This window comes from Gymnogyps californianus, chromosome 15 (assembly GCF_018139145.2).
Source record: "Gymnogyps californianus isolate 813 chromosome 15, ASM1813914v2, whole genome shotgun sequence".
Lineage (NCBI taxonomy): Eukaryota > Metazoa > Chordata > Aves > Accipitriformes > Cathartidae > Gymnogyps > Gymnogyps californianus.
The window spans coordinates 7490704-7509511 of NC_059485.1; the positions used below are offsets into that span (position 1 = coordinate 7490704).

General features: G+C 42.0%; 1 protein-coding gene across 2 annotated transcripts in view; it reads right to left on the reverse strand.

The window, feature by feature from the left end:
- FAM20C (FAM20C golgi associated secretory pathway kinase) overlaps window positions 1-18808 on the reverse strand; it is a 59838-nt gene that overhangs the window by 15622 nt on the left and 25408 nt on the right. The window lies entirely within an intron of this gene.

Here is an 18808-nt window from a genome sequence, read left to right on the forward strand (position 1 = left end):
AGAGCATCTGCAAGGGAGGACAGCTCCCCAGAAGAGGAAAACAAAGCTCTTTCTCATTCCCCGCTGTCACAGGTGGCCCGCTGACAGCTTGTGCGTCACCCATGCTACACACAATTAAAATACAGCTTCTGCACTGGGACCTTGTCGCATGAAAGCCTTTGGGGTGGTGCGGGTGCAGAGCTCAAAGCTCCAGAGAATTTGCAGCAAGCCCTAATTATGGGGCTTGTCGGGAACCCGAAGCTGTGTCCACCCACGCTCATTCCCACAAAGACCACCATGACTACTGGGACTGGTATCTGCCTGTGAGCCCTCCCATATCCACCCTGCTGAAGAAAGCAGATGAGTCTCATGTTTTTTGGCTGTATGAAGATTTTGCTATGCAACCAGCGGGGTCTTGAAAGGCTGACATGCTTTCTCAGACATTCTTTATATTAACATCTTGGCGAGGTATTCTATCTCGCCCTAAATGATGAACAATTGCCATCATAGAGACAACATCAAGGCATTTGACTTGTGTCCAATATAACTCAAGCTCAGAGGGGCTTCCAACACCCCAGTGTTGCTCTGGTCAAAACAGTACTGACCACTGTCATGGTAGTGGTCATGGAGCTGGCCAACACTTGGCAGAAGTCCTGCTAGGGCGCTGCTGTGGCTGCAAAGGGTTCACAAGGAGACAAGCTAAAAGTGAGCCTGGCATAAAATAAAAAATAATATTTTGCTTTGTCTTCATAATAAATGCAAAAGGGGAAAGAGCACGCCCACAAAGAGGAATATGGGAGAGCCAGAAACCTATGGCATGTCACACAATACACCATGCAATCAAGACAAGAGCTAGGAGAGCTGCAACCTCATTGCACATATTCCCCTCAAAAATGAAGAAATGAGCCCTAAATATAAATTCAAAGGAAAAGAGTAACATATTTCTGTTGGGCAGAAAATTACACATTTGTATATAACTTTCCCTCCCCTCCAGATTTTAAAATATTCAATTTCTTCAACAAATCTAAGAGAGAAAGATTCATCCCAAGCTTTTGCAAACTTTACACATATCAGCACAGCTGATAAGCTGCAGAAAATATTACTAATTAGCTAATCAATGCCATCTGTTTTTTATCTCCCAAAGACTTTAAACAAATCACGGCTGTTCCTTTACAAGAAGATCTTGCTCCAGAAAATCAGACTTAAATAAGGGCTAGATCTCAATCTTGCAAGCACAGCTATAGCCCCAGCCCAGCTCCTTTGCACTGCCTGCTCAACACGCCGGGCAGTCAGCCCATCACCGCCGGGATAGTCCGGTCTCTCTAATTTCACTTTTCTATTTGCTCCCTGCCACCCCTGGCAATGGCTGGGGATATTATTCATTTGGGAGTAAGTATAGCTCTCCTGCAGGCTTAGACTTGTTTGTACATATTTCTCTCCTGTCATAATGTATTATTAAGTGGTAGCACACCCTCCTAGAAAATCATGAATTTGATTGTCCTAAAACCTTCAAAAATGGACACCAAATCCACAGTGCAATCTAGACAATGGCAATACCAGTATTTTTTGAACCTGACTATACATCATGAAACAAACTTCCAAGTTTCTTTGGTGCTTCAGGTGCTTCCCTCTACTTATCTACAGAAAAACACTCTCCAGCCACAGTCCCCGTGGTCCATGCCCACGTCAAACAAGTATGGTACCCACTTTTCTGTCTCTTGGAAATACTGGGTTATTCTGAATGTGGACTGGAAGGAGGATTTATCAAACCCCCAAGCTGCTTTACATTCCTTATATTCCTTTGCAAAGCTCTGCAGAACTAAGATGTAGCAGATCCAAACACGAAAGCCTCTCCTGAAATAACCTTGAAAAATCCTTTCTGCTGACTTATTCCAATATCCCGTAGATAGAATAGGAACCTTGTTCCTTGGATCTGACTTTAGCTAGCAAGAGTTTTATTCAAACATACATTTATTGTTAATTTGATGTCTGCAGCAGCACCTAAGGAGATTTCTTGGTAATTCCTCAGCCACAGTAAGCTGCCATACCACCAGCAAATGCTAACACGTGTGATGATCATAGCCTAAGGTACCCAACTGAATTTAAAAAGCCACATGAGCCTAACACAGCTTTGAATCAAAGGAATCAATGGACTGTTATGAGAATGGCTTTAACAGTGTTGAAAGGGCACCTACATAATAATCTATATTTTTTACTTTATCCAAATGTGTTTATACATGATTTTATTTTATCCACGTTAAAAAAGTTGCTATTTTTTAGTGTGCACAATCTAATCAACACATTGCCTGGTTTGGTGCTAATTCTAATGATCTATTCTTACGTATATGTATAGCGAGGTGGAAGATCAAACTCTGCTCTCAGCAACGTGGATGTATAGTCAGCAAGTCCTATCAGTTACTCCGGCTTTAGATCGTGGTAACTGGCTCTCAGTCTCTTAAGTGACAGGCTGGGAAAGGGGCATGCACTCTGAGTACCTTCCAGGTCAAGTAAAGTATCTTATAAAACAACACTGGCACCGATCCATCCCACAGCATGTTTTAAATCAGAATTGCATTTTAAAGTGGAAAAAAACCCCAACCCTCAGGTAATTTTGGTTTTATTACCTGATGGCTATTGAAGGTTATTTTCTAATAAAATGACACACGTAATGAGATATTTGAGCAAACAGATCAATATGCTGAACCCTCTGCAGAAGGGCACGCTTCTGAGGGACAACAAATTAAAGCAATGGTCAGAGCTCCTCAGTGCCAGCAGTAACATCTCACAACGTGCAGGACACAGGTTCTGCACAGGCTGCAGACGGTGGGAGAGGATTTCTAGCAGCGGCTCTTATTTTGCAAACAGTTGGAATCTGGTGATCCTCTCTTTGGAGAAGGATTTGGCAGATATTTATAACGGCAGGCTGGGAAGCTCTGGAGGAGAGACAGATGGAGGTCTGTTGATACTGCACACAGTTAAAAATTACACAGTGGCACCAGACCAATTACAGCATAAGGAAAAGACAAATCAGCACGGTAACACTAGTAGAGGAGAAATAAGAACTAAGGGAAAATCAAAGCCCGTGAAAATTTCCCTGCCATGGCACAACTCAGAGAAAACACAGGAAGTAAAGAGTGATTTTAAACAGGACAGGGACACATTTGCATTGACACAAGACAAGATGCAACTGTGATCTGATTTTGTGGCTAGAAAAGTGAGTCATGCTTACAAATATAAAAAATAAAGCTACTCTGATAAATGAACAGAGTCAGGAATAAATCTGGTGAGTCAGCTGCATCCTAGCTATGATTGGGACCTGTTTTGGTGTTCAGTAGTATCTGGATAAACCAACATTGTGATTTGTGTGCAGAAATAATTGCAAAGCCTGAAGCTTTTCTTAAATGTTTCTGTAAACATTTTTGGCCAATTACTTGATCCCCAAAACCCAACATTAATAATTTCCTGTTTTGTTTTTTTTTCCCCCTGCCATTCTTGAACATCATCACCACAGAGTGCAGACTCTGCAGCCTCTCTGCCATTTCAGAAAACACCGTTATTGAAACTAAACCATGGAAATCTATCTTTAGTTTCCAGGATCACTCGCATACACCTGCCTAAATTACCAGGATTAATACCCACCAGGGCCATGTATTACTAGAAAGAATCCTGCCTTGATGCCAGACTTCCTCTGCTCTGGAGGGGTCCCATTATCTGTACAACAGCCAAAAAGCTAGAAAATAGGGCGAACAGCCCAATCTGAGTCAAGTATTATCCTGACAGACACATGCTGTCTTCCTATGCTGCAGTCCAGAGACATTTCAGAGACACCTTTTGCGTCAAACCCGCGTACCTTAACTAATCGAAGGACGTGCCACTGATTTGAAAACAGCTCCTTTCAAATTGGTTGCACTCCTGTTCTGACACGTAATCAGGGGAATCAACCACAGGGATTAGGGATGATTATGGATCACAACAATGAGCTTTGCCACAGCAGGGAGTGGGTTTGCTTGGGTTAGACCGTTTTGCAGACAGGGACCCTGACCCTCTCCAGCCAGGGAAATTCAGCAGCGGCAAAATCACTGAGAGACATAACAGGCCAATGAGGCATAGTAATTGCATTGGCAGGGACACGACTAACATTGATAAAAGAGTAATTTGGCTATTGGAACAGATAACTGGAGATTATCTGGGTCTACTCGCAGCTGTAGGTTGCTATTTGTCTCCTTTGGAAAGCCGCTTTCCTCTCTTCCCATGGAGTATTTAAGGTGTTTAAATACCTGTCCTGGAGCCGAGCTGCAGGCTCAACAGTTAATATACAGTGTTACCTAAGTGATAAAATACAGTTAATACAAGACTAAAAGGCTGCCACTCAGTAGTTTGCTGCTGTTTCAATTACTTTGTGGCCTGGGAAGGACTTGGAGACTTCTTACATTTGGAAGCACGACGGTGGGGCTTTGTAGGCAGCCCCTTGCTCCAGCAAGCAACCAAAGCACAGATGCTCCATCAAGTCCGGAGAGCCTTTCTTCCAACACAGACAGGCATGAAATCTCCCCAGCCCTTGCCTATGAACTTCTTCTTTGTACTAGTGGAAAACTCAGACTGAAAGTCCAGTGTCTGCTTGCAAGATTTTCTCCCCTGCCCCCGCAACCCTTATGTCAAATTGGATTGTGCAGCAGGGGGATCTGGAGTGCCCTGAGATAATCTAAAGCTTATTATTCTAAGTGAAGGAGGCAGCCCGTGGAAAAAAAACGATGTCTCTGAGGCAGCTGCAGTCCTTAGGAGGGTACTTAGATTTTGCATGCAGAGTCTTATCATCCGGGAGGGCTTTCTATGCGTTTGGCACCAGTTAGAACAGGTGGAAAAAATGCCACTTAATTTTATAATACATTTTAGTGGCTTAGTAAGTCCTTAGGAAGATAAATGATATTGCTAATGCAGCTACGTCTACAGTAGCAAAGATATCTGGTGCCTATTTCTGACTCCTGATGGAGTCTTGGCAGCTGATGGCTTTGGCTTTATCAAAGCGTTCTGCTACAAAGAGCACTCCCAGGAACGATACGAGCTGTTTACAACAGCAGAATACAGTCCAGAAAATGAGCGGCCAATCCAGGAATGCAAAGACATGCAATTTAAGTGGTACAGAAAGGATGTTTGGCCCATTTCATCGCTATCATCCAAATGACAATATGGGCCTCTGCAGGATGTTCAGGCTTCTCCCATTTAAGTAGCAGTTCTGCAGCTAGAAAAAATGAGAGAATATTTACTGTGGCAGAAAGACAGAAATTCACGCAGGGATGTGATAGCAATAGGAATAATTAGCAAACCGCCAAAAGGATAAATACCAAGATCATGCTATTGCATGCCAGCCCTGGAGTGCTTTTCTCCCGAGCCGACGAAGAGAGCTTGACAACAGCACATGCTCAAGGACCATTTAGCTTAGTATAAATCATAAACTTCTGATGTAGTGAATGACAATAAGCTTCCAAAAGAACATTTGCATATATAAATATCTTGTTACCTGGCACAGGAGGATAGCAGGGAGAAGAGGGAGGGAAAATCCACAGGGAAACAGTATATTAAGGTGGGTTTTCTTTCCATTTCCAGTTGCAGAATCAAAGAAAAAAAGGCTCAGGAGGTCACCTAACCCATCCCCTGGCCCCAGAGCAAGATCAGCTAGACCTAAACCATTCTTGACAGACGTCGCTATAACGTGATCTTCAAAAGGTCCTTTCACAATCCCATGGCTACAGCCCTCTCCTCCTTGTCCCCATGTGCTGGCCTCACTCTTCTGCTAATTTCCAGTCTCGCTTTTCCTCCTCACTCCACGATCAAGGCAAAACCATTACAGGAAGACCTGCTACAGCTGATCTGAGTGCCTTTCTGAGGAAGGAATACATGCGATAGACATGCCAGAATAACTGGCTCCCATTCCTGAAAAGAGCATCCCCAAGCCAAGACCTGGGAATTAAGCCTTAACGCCTTTAGACTGCAGATTCCTCAGCTCAGAGGCCCCTTCTTTACTAAGCACAATTCATTTATTTTTAATTCATTAAAACCCCAACCAACCCAAAGCCTTGAAAGCCTACTTCAGGCTTTCCCCTTAAAACCAGCGCTGTTTCTAGAAGACAATGAAGCAACCTCTGATTCTTCTACATAGATCAGGGTGTTTGTGAAAAGGTTGTGCAAAACCAGTCCCTTGCTCGGAGTAGCACCAGTGAAAGGTTCCTGCTGTCCCATGCATGAGAGAGAGAGAGAGAGAGAGAGAGAGAGAGATATGCAGATTTTCACCTGAGCAAAACATGAGTTACCACTCCTGACTACACAAGCAGATATGATATGAAGGGATGAATAATCAGGGTAACTAATATGATCCAAGAATATGAAAGATTCATTTTATTCTCCACTAAAATATAAAAATAATAATAAAACCAGACATTTTCCTCTTCTTTGGGGCTTTTCTGTTCCTTCTAGTGATCTGAATTTGGTATTAATATCTTAAAAGGTACCCTCTCTATACCATTGCCTTCACTGACATTGTGCTGACAGTAAAGTCAAGGCATAATCTCACCAATCATCATTTCATTGTCTACCAGCACGGAAGAATAGGTCTTTTTTTCATTCATTCTTTTGCACTTTCAGATACATAAGACATGAAGAGAATCTTTGATCAGCACAAAACACATAAGATTTTGATCAACTGGGAAAATTTCCTTCAGCAATTCAGAATATTACTTCCAGCTCTGCCTAGTAAGTAGCTGCCTGTCACCATGGGAAAAGCAAATGGAAAAAAAATATTAGCGTAAGCACATTTGTCAGGATGTCTTCCCCACCCGTGCTTTTTGTCGTGACAGCCAGCAGTCCCCTTCTCGCTCCCAGGGAATGCAGCTAAAGAGAGGGGGTCCCTGTGCTGTGGCTGCACTCTCAGCCTGGCCAGATCTCAGATTCACAGGTTGTTTATGTTTATTATTTTTTATTATAATTATTATTATTTAGAAGATGGCTGAAAAGAAAGCAAAATGAAATGCTGTTACAAAGCAGGTAAGCCATACAAAACCAGAGAGATGACCTCCAGTGCTACCAAACTCTAGATGAATATACGTAGGTGCACTTAATGTATGATCCAACACATACATCAGTATCTAATACTGCCTGCTGCAGTACTGGACACGATGTGACCAGGCAAGTAGGATCATTCTTTATAATATTTGCCTATATTTCCCCTGCACCCCACAAACATCTCAAATTTAAGAGGCAGGGACAGTGTTAGAGAGCAAGCAAGTTTAAAATGCTTGAGGTGAGATGAGTTTTTCCAACATTATGGGATAGAGCCTGATCTCGGTTATTACTGAAAAGCAGCACCACTGAACGCTGGGGTAAGTGAAATAAAGATGCTTTTCACGACCACTTTTGTAAGCTGTGTACAGGGCTGCTTCTGTTGTAAGTAATGACACGCACGACTGCTTTTTGGTCAGGAGCGGGGATTGAAGTGTATATTTCCAAAATTAGAAGCTCAGGTCTTCATATCTTGATTTAAAGAAGCCTACCCTCTGTGCAGGGAGCTCAGCGGGAGGTATATAATGCATACTGGTATGCTGATTGCACAGGAGGCAGCACATGCATGCAGAATTGCAGGTGTGCAAGTGTGTGGGACTTGCTGGAAATTCATCTTTCTCTCCCTCTTTTGCGGTGCTGGTGGGAAGAGGGGACGTGGGATGGAGAACAGATGAACGTTGATGCCATGGTGGCTAGGTGGCAGTGCCTGTTGGCTAGAAATTTTTTGCTACCATTCAGAAAAAGCAGGGCTTGTAAAGAAAAACAAACGAGTCACAGTCTGAATAGAAAGGCAAGCTCTAGGAAGCTCCTGTCACTAATTTACTTTGCAGATAAAAAAATTCTTAACCCAGAAATAAGGTTTGATTCATCTTTGAGATAGAAACCTGACTTGACATACAGGAGCTGAAAGATTAAGAGGTACTTGACAGCACAACAAAAGAGTTCCCAGTGCCAACGTTAATAGGGTCAATGCTGTTTCCACAGCAGGGAGAAAAAAGCCTCATAGCAATTAAATAAGCAGGAGACATCATTAACAAGGTGCTACAATGATATTTTGTGCCTTTCTTTAAGGTATCTTCATTAAGAAATTATATCACTATCAATATTTTCTGCCCCTGTATGGCTTGGATTCCTTTGTGCTCTTAAACAAATGGTGTGAGCATTTTTGCCATGCCAAGTCCATGATACCTGTCATCTTTCCCCTTGATTTATCCCTTTGAGGCTCTGTTGTACATTGTCTGCTAGCCATAAATTGCAAACATGAAAAATGATACAGCTGCAAAAACTATTTTTGAAAAACAGGCAGTGCAAACAGAGCTCAGTGTGAGCCCAGGTACCTTCAGCCTTTCTTCAGTAAAAAGACTGCAGAATATTTTCTACAGAGGTTTTTCAATATATAACATTTGTAGAGGTCTGTGAGCGCAGGAAGAAAAAGATGTGTAAAATTAGAAGTCTGAACTGTTTCTTCAGCCCTGAGAATGTTATTTAATGTGTCTGGGGTCTTTAAGGGTAGGGATTTAATGGAACAATAACATTAAACATATTAGAAGCATAGCAGAGCTCAAATTTCTTTCAGCGTGTTGAATTTTTTCTTTTCGCTGTACATGATGTATGTGCCATGGAAATTCCAGGGTTCACAATAGGTTCCAGTTCAAAATAGGTTGGAAAAAGTAATTACTGTGAATCTGATGTATTGATACATAACTTCTTCCTTTTTATTCATGAGTTTCCTTCCCATCATTATGAGGACCATGAATGCTAGTAAGCTTGTCCTCAAAATCTCCCAGGAAGCAGGAAAATATTAGCCCCATTTTTCAGCAAAAGCTGCAAAACATGGAGCTATTAAGGATTCAGCTCTGCCCTAAGCGAAGCACTCTAGCCTCATTAAGCACATGCTTAACTTTGGGCACACATATAGCCAGTGAACTATGTGTGTCCTTGACAGTCAAGCATAGACTTAATACTTCCTTGGAGCTCTTTTGTGCTCAGCGCTTTGCAAGAACAAGCCAGTGATAAGCACCAGATCCCTGCAGCAGCTCTGGCCGCTCACCCCGTCCACTTCCAGACTCACAGTTGTTTTTTTCTTCTTCTTCTTCCACCCACGACAACAACCACTTTGGGAAAAAATGTGTCATTCTGCCAAAAGTACAAGTCAGTTTGGCCATGGGCTTTGGTAGATCCCAGATGTCACCTTTCAGGTTGCCACTGAGGTCTGCAGGTCCTAGGTGTGCTCAAGAGTCCTTGTACCTGAATACCTGCACCACGCAAAGCACTGCAACTCCTCTAAACAAAAAAATAAATACTTTTCTTACTTATATTGCCAGACTAACCAGAAATAAGACTCAAATCCTGGCTTTCAATGTGGCTCCTGCCCCACAGAGGGAAATACAAATAGATCTAGAAAAGCTCAGACAACTTTTATGAGTTCTCATGTTCTAGAAATGGCGTTTGAGCTGTGGCAGGTACAGGAACGCGCTGAGGGGCAACAGGCAGTATGTATGAGCAATACAGACCCAACATTTTCCTCTCCAGCCCAAGTGGAAGAAGTTGTTTGGACTGAATATTGACACAACTAGAAGCACCACAGCGTCCACACTCTGTATTCAGCCCATTTGGTACTGGCTCCCTCTTTCAGTTTGTAGTTCAGAGTTTGAATTTCTCCTCTCTCTCTCTCAAATGAAATGTTTGCAGTTCTTAAGATCGTATAATAGGGATAAAACCTAATACAATCACACCTCTCTATTAGCCATACAATGAGGCTGTCATTTTATTGTGGCTTGGAAGAATAAATAAAAGGATGCTCAGGCTCCAGTTACGAAAGTGAAAAATCCTTTGAAATTTCAGTGTTTTGTGTCACGAGTGACCTATATATCTGCATTTGTTTAGGGGAGCTCCACTTTCCCAAGGACCCCAAAGGAGTAACCATGCTAGCTTATGGCATGCTCCCTCCTCCCTTCCCACCTACCTATGCAGAAGTCAAACACTTTTGGCTTTTTATTTACAGTTTACCATTCAAGAGCTACTGGATACTGAATTGCACTGAGTTAAGTGCCCAAGATTTTGCAGATAAATAATTACTGCCAAAATCATTAATAGGACAGAGCCTACATGGTGTATATGTGTAGACCAATACATAAAAAAAGAGCATGAAATTCTCATTTGTGCAGCGAGCTGCTTTTACGAGCTATGGATCTCAAAGTCTGGATACTGTTCTCACATCCAGTACAAAATGAGAAAGAGGGGATCAGAACAGCGAAGCATCTTGTGCAATTTCCTCCTGCAAACCCCAGATCTTCTGAGTGCCAGTGGATGGCTCAGCTCAAGCCACTATACATCAGTCCCCCTCCAGGAGTGCCCCGCATAGGGCTCCAGAGGATGTGCTGGCGCCCAGTCCTTCTGCTGGTGAGAGGGGGACATTCGCCAGGAGAACTGCAAGTTTTGCTTTTCAAGTTTGTTTCAAACCCAGATCCTGAGAATCTTCCATAATTACGCCACTGAGGACAGCAGGCATGTGGTTATTGCGAGATAATCGCTCCCCAGGGCTGAGTGCTTCTAATTCCTCAGAGGTGTGATTTCCCAATAAAGCACATGCACCCCTGAACTCGCCTTACCGCTGCTATTAACATTCCTTAATGTGTGGCAAAGGGTGATATGCCTCTCTGAGCTGGAAAGAAGGTGTAATTGCCTGTTTCAGACTACTTTGTGGTTACAAAAGAAATGGGAATTGCTTTGATATGGTGTGGTATTTCATTGCTCTAATAAAGGAAACTATGCACCTCTCTCTTTTTTAATTTATTTTATTTTTACTCCTGTCTCATTACTACTCCTTCTGTCAGCAAACACGATCTCCATGAAGGGTGTCTAACTCATTCTTTGCCCTAAGCTGGTTCTGCAGTTTGCGGGTAAACTTCCATTTTTTAATGTGTTTTCTTCCCAACCAGAGTTTTGCCTAAACAAGGAATACAGAACAGCACTCTGTTGCTCGCCATTCCCCGGCTGTGCATGGGCACTGGCCCCATCCCGCTGCAAAAACCCGCAGCCGATCAACACATCTCTGAGGCTGATTTCCCCTGACAGACGTGTGTCCCACCTGCGTTCTTCCAGTCTGCCAAGTGTTACATGCTTGGGAATGTGCTGATATCACCACTTTGCCATTTTGAGCATTCCTCAGGTAGTTACTTTCTGACCGGCAGCTGCCAAGGTGATTTACAACTGCAAATACTCCAGGGTGCTCCTGAACCTCTTGAGTATTTGGGAACAGCGTTTCTCAGCCTCGGTTGGAGGATGCCCTAACTTTTCAAGAAGAAAGAATCCATGAATCACCTTAGTATTAACCCAAAAGTTTCACCCCCCCGGCTAAATTTGAATTAACTAACTGTATCGTTCTCAACCTTGGTTGTTCATTTATTGCATGAGTAAAAGTGTACTGGGTTGGGAGCCCTTTTTTGTAGCCATTTCACAGATTAATTGTGCTGCTTTACAAAACTATAAAAAACTTTACTTTCTCTCTAAACTTCTCCTCTTCCAGGCTGGAAACCCCCACCGCTAATCCATGCTTTATATTAAGGGCACCACATGAGTCACAAATTACATTGCAAATTACACATCAGGGTCCTTTTAGCTTGCAACTGCCTGGGTAAAGGGTGGGTTAACGCTCCGCAGCCCATGGGGAGTCACGGTGTTACTCCCAGGGGAAAATCAAGCCATATTAGCATCTCTTCCCTCTTCTGCATCTCCACTGAGAAGGAGGATTTTAACCTCCCGGCCTCCACATGGGCCCTGCTGCTGGGGGCTGCAAGCGCAGTCCCTGCTCTCCACAAAGTATTATCCCTCTCCTCCTTTAATCCTAGTTATAGACACAGCATTTTAGGTGAAAAATGGAGGTGGAGGTTTTGAGGAGCATCACTTAAAAGGACAGTAGATGCAGGATTTCAAAAGGGCTCAGTATTGGCCTAACCTGCTCCTCTTAAGTAAACAAAGACCTACTGAAATCTCTGAAAAATATCCCATATGAAAAAATAAAGAGCAGAAGGATGCTAGGGAAACTGCTCTGTGGCACTACAAGGGAAGAAAGACTCTCGCTGGCTTGGCTGCTCAGGGCAATTGCTGTTTTATATAAACATCTCCCGTCAAGTGCAATGCGTTCGGTGAACTCCCATGCTCAAGGTGCAGAGAAATAGTCACGCTTGGTGGATCGCAAAAATGCATCCACTCAAACCCGGAGTGACGATAAAGAAGGATATATGTGTGTGTGTGCGTGTATGTGTATGTGTGTGTGTGTGTGTACAGGCATACAAAGGGGAACACTTTTCACCAGCGAGACTCAGCTGAGTTAGTGCTCCACGTCGAACAGGCGTGCTCCCCTTCACAAGACTTAGAATTTAGTTTCAGCTCATTTAAACTTAAGTCTACCTATGTTGCAGTTGCTTGGTAAGATAAGGAGAGATTACAATAAAGTCTGCAAGGGTTGATAATAAAAGCAGAAGTTAGAAAAAACAGCACAAGAAAAAAGGGACAAGAGCAGAGCACGAGAAGAGAAGAAAAATCTGCAAAAGATGTGCAGTAAAACCTTTAGTGAAATTACATTGTTGCCAAAATTTTTTTTTATGGAGCTGATTTATGACATGCAGCTGCTTTTCTCTAACAGTGCATGTCTGGTTACCTCTCCTTGAATTTTTAACTGCATTTAAATGTCTACACAATACGAAGCTTATCTACTGTACAGTGTGATAGATATGTGTGTGCATGGCCCACAGGAGCTTTGTGGGAATCTGGTTACAAAGAGAGGATTATGTTTTTCCTAAAGCCAAGGACGCTTGTATTTCAGTTTTCCTACCTTTTAATATCAACTGTGAGGATAAGTATATGGCAGAGCAAAGCGATCACATGATTTAATCATTGGACTTCATAATCTCATTCCTTCAGCACTTACTGTTTTTCTCTGGGTCCAATCCAACTTTCCTTCTACTTAGTGAAAGGTCTCTCATTGAGTTCAAGGTGAACTGGATCAGGAAGGACAGAGCCAGTTCATAAACTGGGACACGACCTGCCCATACTCAAATTTAAAAGCCAGCGAATTCATGGGAAAAGCCTCCCGTTGACTTCAGTGGAGTCTGGAGCAGATGCAGATTAAACTGAATAACTAAACAAGCCATCTGTGACAGCAAACACCCCGTTCTTGTCCATGCCTGGATGGGGAGGACAGAAGACATAACCTCTGTTTTTAGTGTTTAGTTTAAATATGTCCATGACATCTTCCACAGCTCTTACTACTATCAAGGCAGATATTGCAGGATTAAGCAAGAGCAGGAGTAGAAGAGTCTTAAATTAATATTGGAATTTCAACTCTGTCCAAAGCACACTGTGTGTCTGACACTTGCAGGACTGAGATCTTGGATAAAAAAGAATACACAAGCCATCTTCTTGTGTTTTATTACAGGTCCCTTGTGTTCCCTCCTTAGCAATCTCCAGTAGGCTGCTATTACCAAATGTCTGAGTAAACTGCAATAAAGTTGAGTGAAGATCTTCATTTTATCACAAGTATTGGTAAGAATGAAACCTGTTTTTTTTTTTCCTGGGCACTGTTTTCCATGCAGCTTACAGGCAATGATTGTATTGACAGAAATGCTCAACAGCAATATGAATGTCAAGAAAGTATTACAGGATTAGTCACAGTCAGACTACTTTCTGACTGAATCGGCTTATTGGTTGAAACAGGTAGAAGAGAAAAACAAAGGAAATAAAAAATAAGGTGGGTTCACTGCTCACCTACAGGAATACCTGCAAAATGACCCAAAGGTGCAAAGCAGGATTAAATTTGCCATTCCATTTTCTACAGCTATATAGATCTTTTTAGTCATATCTTTAAAAAAAATTAGCTTCACCCTTTGATTTCCAGCATTGCATACACTGGTGCCACACCATCACATCAATCACATTCTTTAAATTAGGGACTTCACCTACATAACTACTGTGCAGTCTGAGAGTGTGAGATGGACTGCCCCGGGAATCTCTGGGCATTGCCACCTCCTGCTCCCACCACCCAGCTCCGGTCCACCTCCACTAACAGGGAGCAGAGGACAGAGCAGTGCAAACATTGAAAACCAAAAAAACCCCTTCCATAAAGTCCTATAAAAATTAAACACTCAATTGTTCTTAATCTTTTACACCCGGAGGAGAAAATAAGAGGAAAAGAGAACAAACCGCACCTGGCAGATATTAGTCTCCCGGCTCAGTGCTGTCGGAAGGCACTGGAGAAACCTGTACAGACTAGACCAGACTAAAGCAGTCTCAGGCAGGGCTGGAAAACACGCTTTCCAAAAGCTCAACACTAGTACAGGTTGCTTCATAGGTTGCTGGAAAGGATGGGGGAGCGACGGAGCGTGTCAGTCTCTAAGCAAGTGCATTCAGTACAACATTCATCCCCACTAAAAACCCAGTTCATCCCCACTAAAGACTATTGGACACCGCCTGTGAAGTCAAGTCTTTTAGGACATATTTCCAGATAGACCTTTTCCTCCCCCAACATACAATAAGTCTTTAAACTACATCCTAAATCGATTGTCTTTGTAGCAGGCCAGTAAGCACTGTGGCCAAATAGCAGATCTATTTTTGGTATGACCTTAATAGTTAAATCCTGCCATTAGGTACATGCACACAGCTCCCGGGGACACAGCAAGACTTCCCTTGCATCTTGCAGTGCTGGTTTTGCTAATGATCAATATTCAGTTTTGTAAGTTTAATGAAGACATTGTTTCCACTTATCTACAGGTCAGATGGCAATTGCAAAACAACTTACTTGTTAGATGGCTGCGGATTCCCTGCTGATACGTCTGATTATTTATGCACAATGTGCATTTCCAAATAGATGACCATATTAAATTATATGCTTCTGCCTTATTATTTCATGAGTTTTAATGGTTTTCCATTCCTTTTTTATTAGAAAGAAGGAATAGTCCCTCATGCTAATGATGTGCTGTAGCTGTTCTACATCTGCATCTCTAAAGTTATTGGAACTTCTTTCTAAAGCCATATCAAAGAGCAACTGCCTGAAATGGTTGATTTTTATCATGAAAATAAAGACGAGAAAGCAGATTGAGGCTTTTTTCAAAGACAGTGAGATTTTTTGGCTTTTTGAACTATTCTGAGAGATCCAGCAAAATCTTTTCACACATGAGCCTCGTGCTCAGCTGAATTCACTCCTGTACAAAGTCCCTTTGTACCAGTTACACCTAACTCCAACTCTGAAAACTGATCTCTTCCAAAACCACCGGGCAAACACGTGCACTTCACGTGGGTACCACCTTTGAGGGATGGGAAAACCTAACCTGGGTTGCCAGAGAGCAGACACGGTCCACTTCCAAACCAGAGCGGGTGGCTCCAGGTTGGCAAAACCCATTCAAGTGCTCTGCACACAGCTGGGAGGGAAGAAGGCAAGGCACAAAGACACACAAAGCTGCTTTGTGGGAGTTTAAAGTCTGTCTCTGAGCTGCAGCTCATTGATCCGCAATTAGACGGGCAGCCCCATGGCATTAGGGATTCAGCTTCTCCTCCAAGGACGCTGAGCGTGAGGACATTAAGGTTTGAAATGAGACCCCAGCCAGAAAGGTCTGTGAACTGCAGGAGAATTTTCTTGCTTCTTTATAAATGCAACTACTACTGTAACGTTACTTAACTAAAAATAACCAAGTCAGTTCTAGCTCAAAATGTGATCAGCCCATAAATAGTTAGATAAATTCCTTCCAGGCACATCATGTACTTAATTTCCATTTGCAACATGTACTAAAGCTCTGCTTATGCATAAGTAATGCCTACGAATGGTAGATGGTGAATTTTCCTTCTTAAATACACAAAACACTCCTACCTTACTGAGCAAAGGGACACGACTGTGCTTTTATACACCGGCTGATCTTTGCTGTCTGAACACTGCAAGAGCGACCGCTATTTTTGCAGAGGAGATATTTTAACATCTGAATTGCAGATTTCAAATAGCAACATGTGCTCTCAAACAAAAACAAGTCTGTGAGGAATTTATGGGGACCTTTTATTTCCAAAACTGCTCCAACGAAGTTTTATTTTCATTATGGTTATCAACTGTGCATGTTTGGGGTGGCAGGGGGGCTCCAGAGCTCTTCATTTCACTTCACCTTATTTTGCACCTCCGAGTCCTAACCCTGGGTTACAAATTCAGAGCCCACTTTGATGGATCATAGTTTGACTGCCATGATGTTAAGTTAAACAACAGTCTCATTCCACGCTATAATTACTGCAAACAATTTCATCGTCTGAGGTGTGCTTTGCAGGGTTAGGTATTAGCTGATGCTGCTTCTGTCACAGTTCATCACATGAATATTCTCTTTACCTGCTGCGTCTGTGTGTGCCTGAAAGAACTGTGGCATTTTTAATGGCATAATTTCCTGGGATGAACTGAAAAGCAGCACAGCATGGTCTGCATTATTTATATGCTGAGTCCCACAAATGGCAAGGAAAATACTGTAGATTCCCGGAAATAAATGTATTCATTATACTGGAGCCTTGTGCATAGTAGACTGTATGTCACTGAAAGGATTTAATTACTACCTCAAAAGTATCTTCATTTTGCTAGATTTGTAACAAAAAAAGAGCGTCTAGACATATTTTAATTCAAAGACAAAAGACTCCTTACTTACCCAAAAATATCCCACGTTGATAAATCTAGAAACATGCCCTACTGTTGCTGCTAATGAGTAGAAAATTCTTAGCATTTTTACAGCATGAAATAAATTGTAGATTGAGCCAATTGGGAATACTAATGACAGAAGCCATAAAACATTTTGTAACATCAATTACGACTAAAGGAAAAGGACTTGCACCATAGATCAGCAGAATATTTTGCAACCGTGCTTCATTTAAGACTACGATTCCTGAACATGATTTGGGAGTTGATTTGCCAAGAAGGATGTTCAGGAATATGTAATTGGCAGCTATGCAATTGTGGTGCTCCTGCAATTCAGCTGTAGCTGCAGAATTAGCTTAGATGGGAGGATGCAGGTCTATTGAACCTACGTGACAGATCTCCAGACTCTAGTTGAGTTTTCCAAATCATATTGGAATCAATGATAAATAACCTGGTTTTGGTTAAAGCCTTAAAACGGTATGTTAGGTTCAGTCCAGACCTAAAAAGTGATCTGAGAACTAAAAAAATCCTCTTTTTAAAGCTCAGATTTATTTTTACGCGTTCCTTATTGTTATGCACAGACGACCTCCCTGACCACGCTCAACAGTCAGATTCCAGGGAAATGACTATTTCTGCCTTCTGACATGCAGGATTTATCAGAGAAGGCCACTATTTTCTGCTTTACACACTATCATATGCAGTAAAATTAATTTCAAGTCATCATTGTAATTTCGCCAGCTTGTTTTTAAAAACCTGCTTATAAGGGTCCTTCCATCCTGATGGAATTGTCATTTTAAAAATAGAGATGATAACCAGAGGAATAAATTGAAACAGGGACTGTGACAAGGAGAAAAGTTACAGGGAAAAAAGCAAAAGCCAGGCTTATATTTCCTTCCCTTCCCTTCCCTCTTTCCCATCATACGAAAATTATCTCCTTGCCCCAAAATAAACAAATCAGTAGATTCTGAAACAACATATTTGAAAGAGCCTGTTTTCATCCTGATGCAGAATACATTCCCAATAGCTATACACCACAGGAAAATAATTTCCCACCCAGATACAGCTCGTATTCCTCACACTAGACTTGCTGCAGCCCCGCACTCAAGACAGGCAGTATCTGGTCACAAGGTGGTTAAATTAAATCTCTCCTCAACACAGAGGAGTTATCCATGTTCAGCCTACAACGTTCCAGCCAAATAATGCTTTGCTAATGATGTCTGCAGTTAGATGACAAATCAGGCTATTTAAATTGCTTCAGCACATACATCCTTTACAGGCAGGGTATCCAGGTAACCATTCTAGCACGGCTTTGAGGTGGGAGGGAGAAAGCAATAGCTAATTTCTTCAGCTAGGTGGAAAATTAATCCTGAAGAGATTTGTCTGGTTTGTTATGGTCAATTTGAAGAAAAACAATTTAAAAATAATTATTTAAAAATGTATTTTAGAATGTGTAGTTATGCAAGAAAGGACAAAGTAATTGTCCTTCAAAAATACAATAATGGCTAGGTTTATTTCTGAAAATAATAAAAAATATTTTAAAGCCCTCAATAGGAAAGTTTACTGTACTTTAACACATGTTAGTATCAACATGCTTCAAATCACAGGAAAAATATCAGTGCAGAATTTCAGATGCTGCAACCAATCACCTTTTTGTAAGTTTAATGCTAACTAAAATATAAAATACTAGATTGTCTTTTTTTTTTCCTCTCTAAAACAAGCTCAAAAACAATTTTAATACCTGGTTAAGAAAATGTCATTGCTCACCAGTATTAGATGCTATTATGGCTCCACTTGAGAGATGCCTGCTAATGTCCTTGAGAGCCTTTGGAAAGGTTTAGCTACATTGGTGATGTTGGTTTTGGTGGAGATGAGGGATATGACACCTTTTTCATGCCCTGGCCTGGGCTGAGGCTTGTTCAGGGTTTCAGAAAGGGTTTCTCTGGCAAGGAGCCACGTGGAGAGGCAGGAGATGGTGGTCTCCAGTTTGGGGGCCTTGAATATCTTCTTTTCTGTGATTCCTCCCTCGGGTGTCCTGAATATTTTAGGTCAGAGGAAGGGGATTCCTCCAGCTGATTCACGAACAGAAATGCTGAGGTAAGACGAGAGGCCAGATCTGGTTCC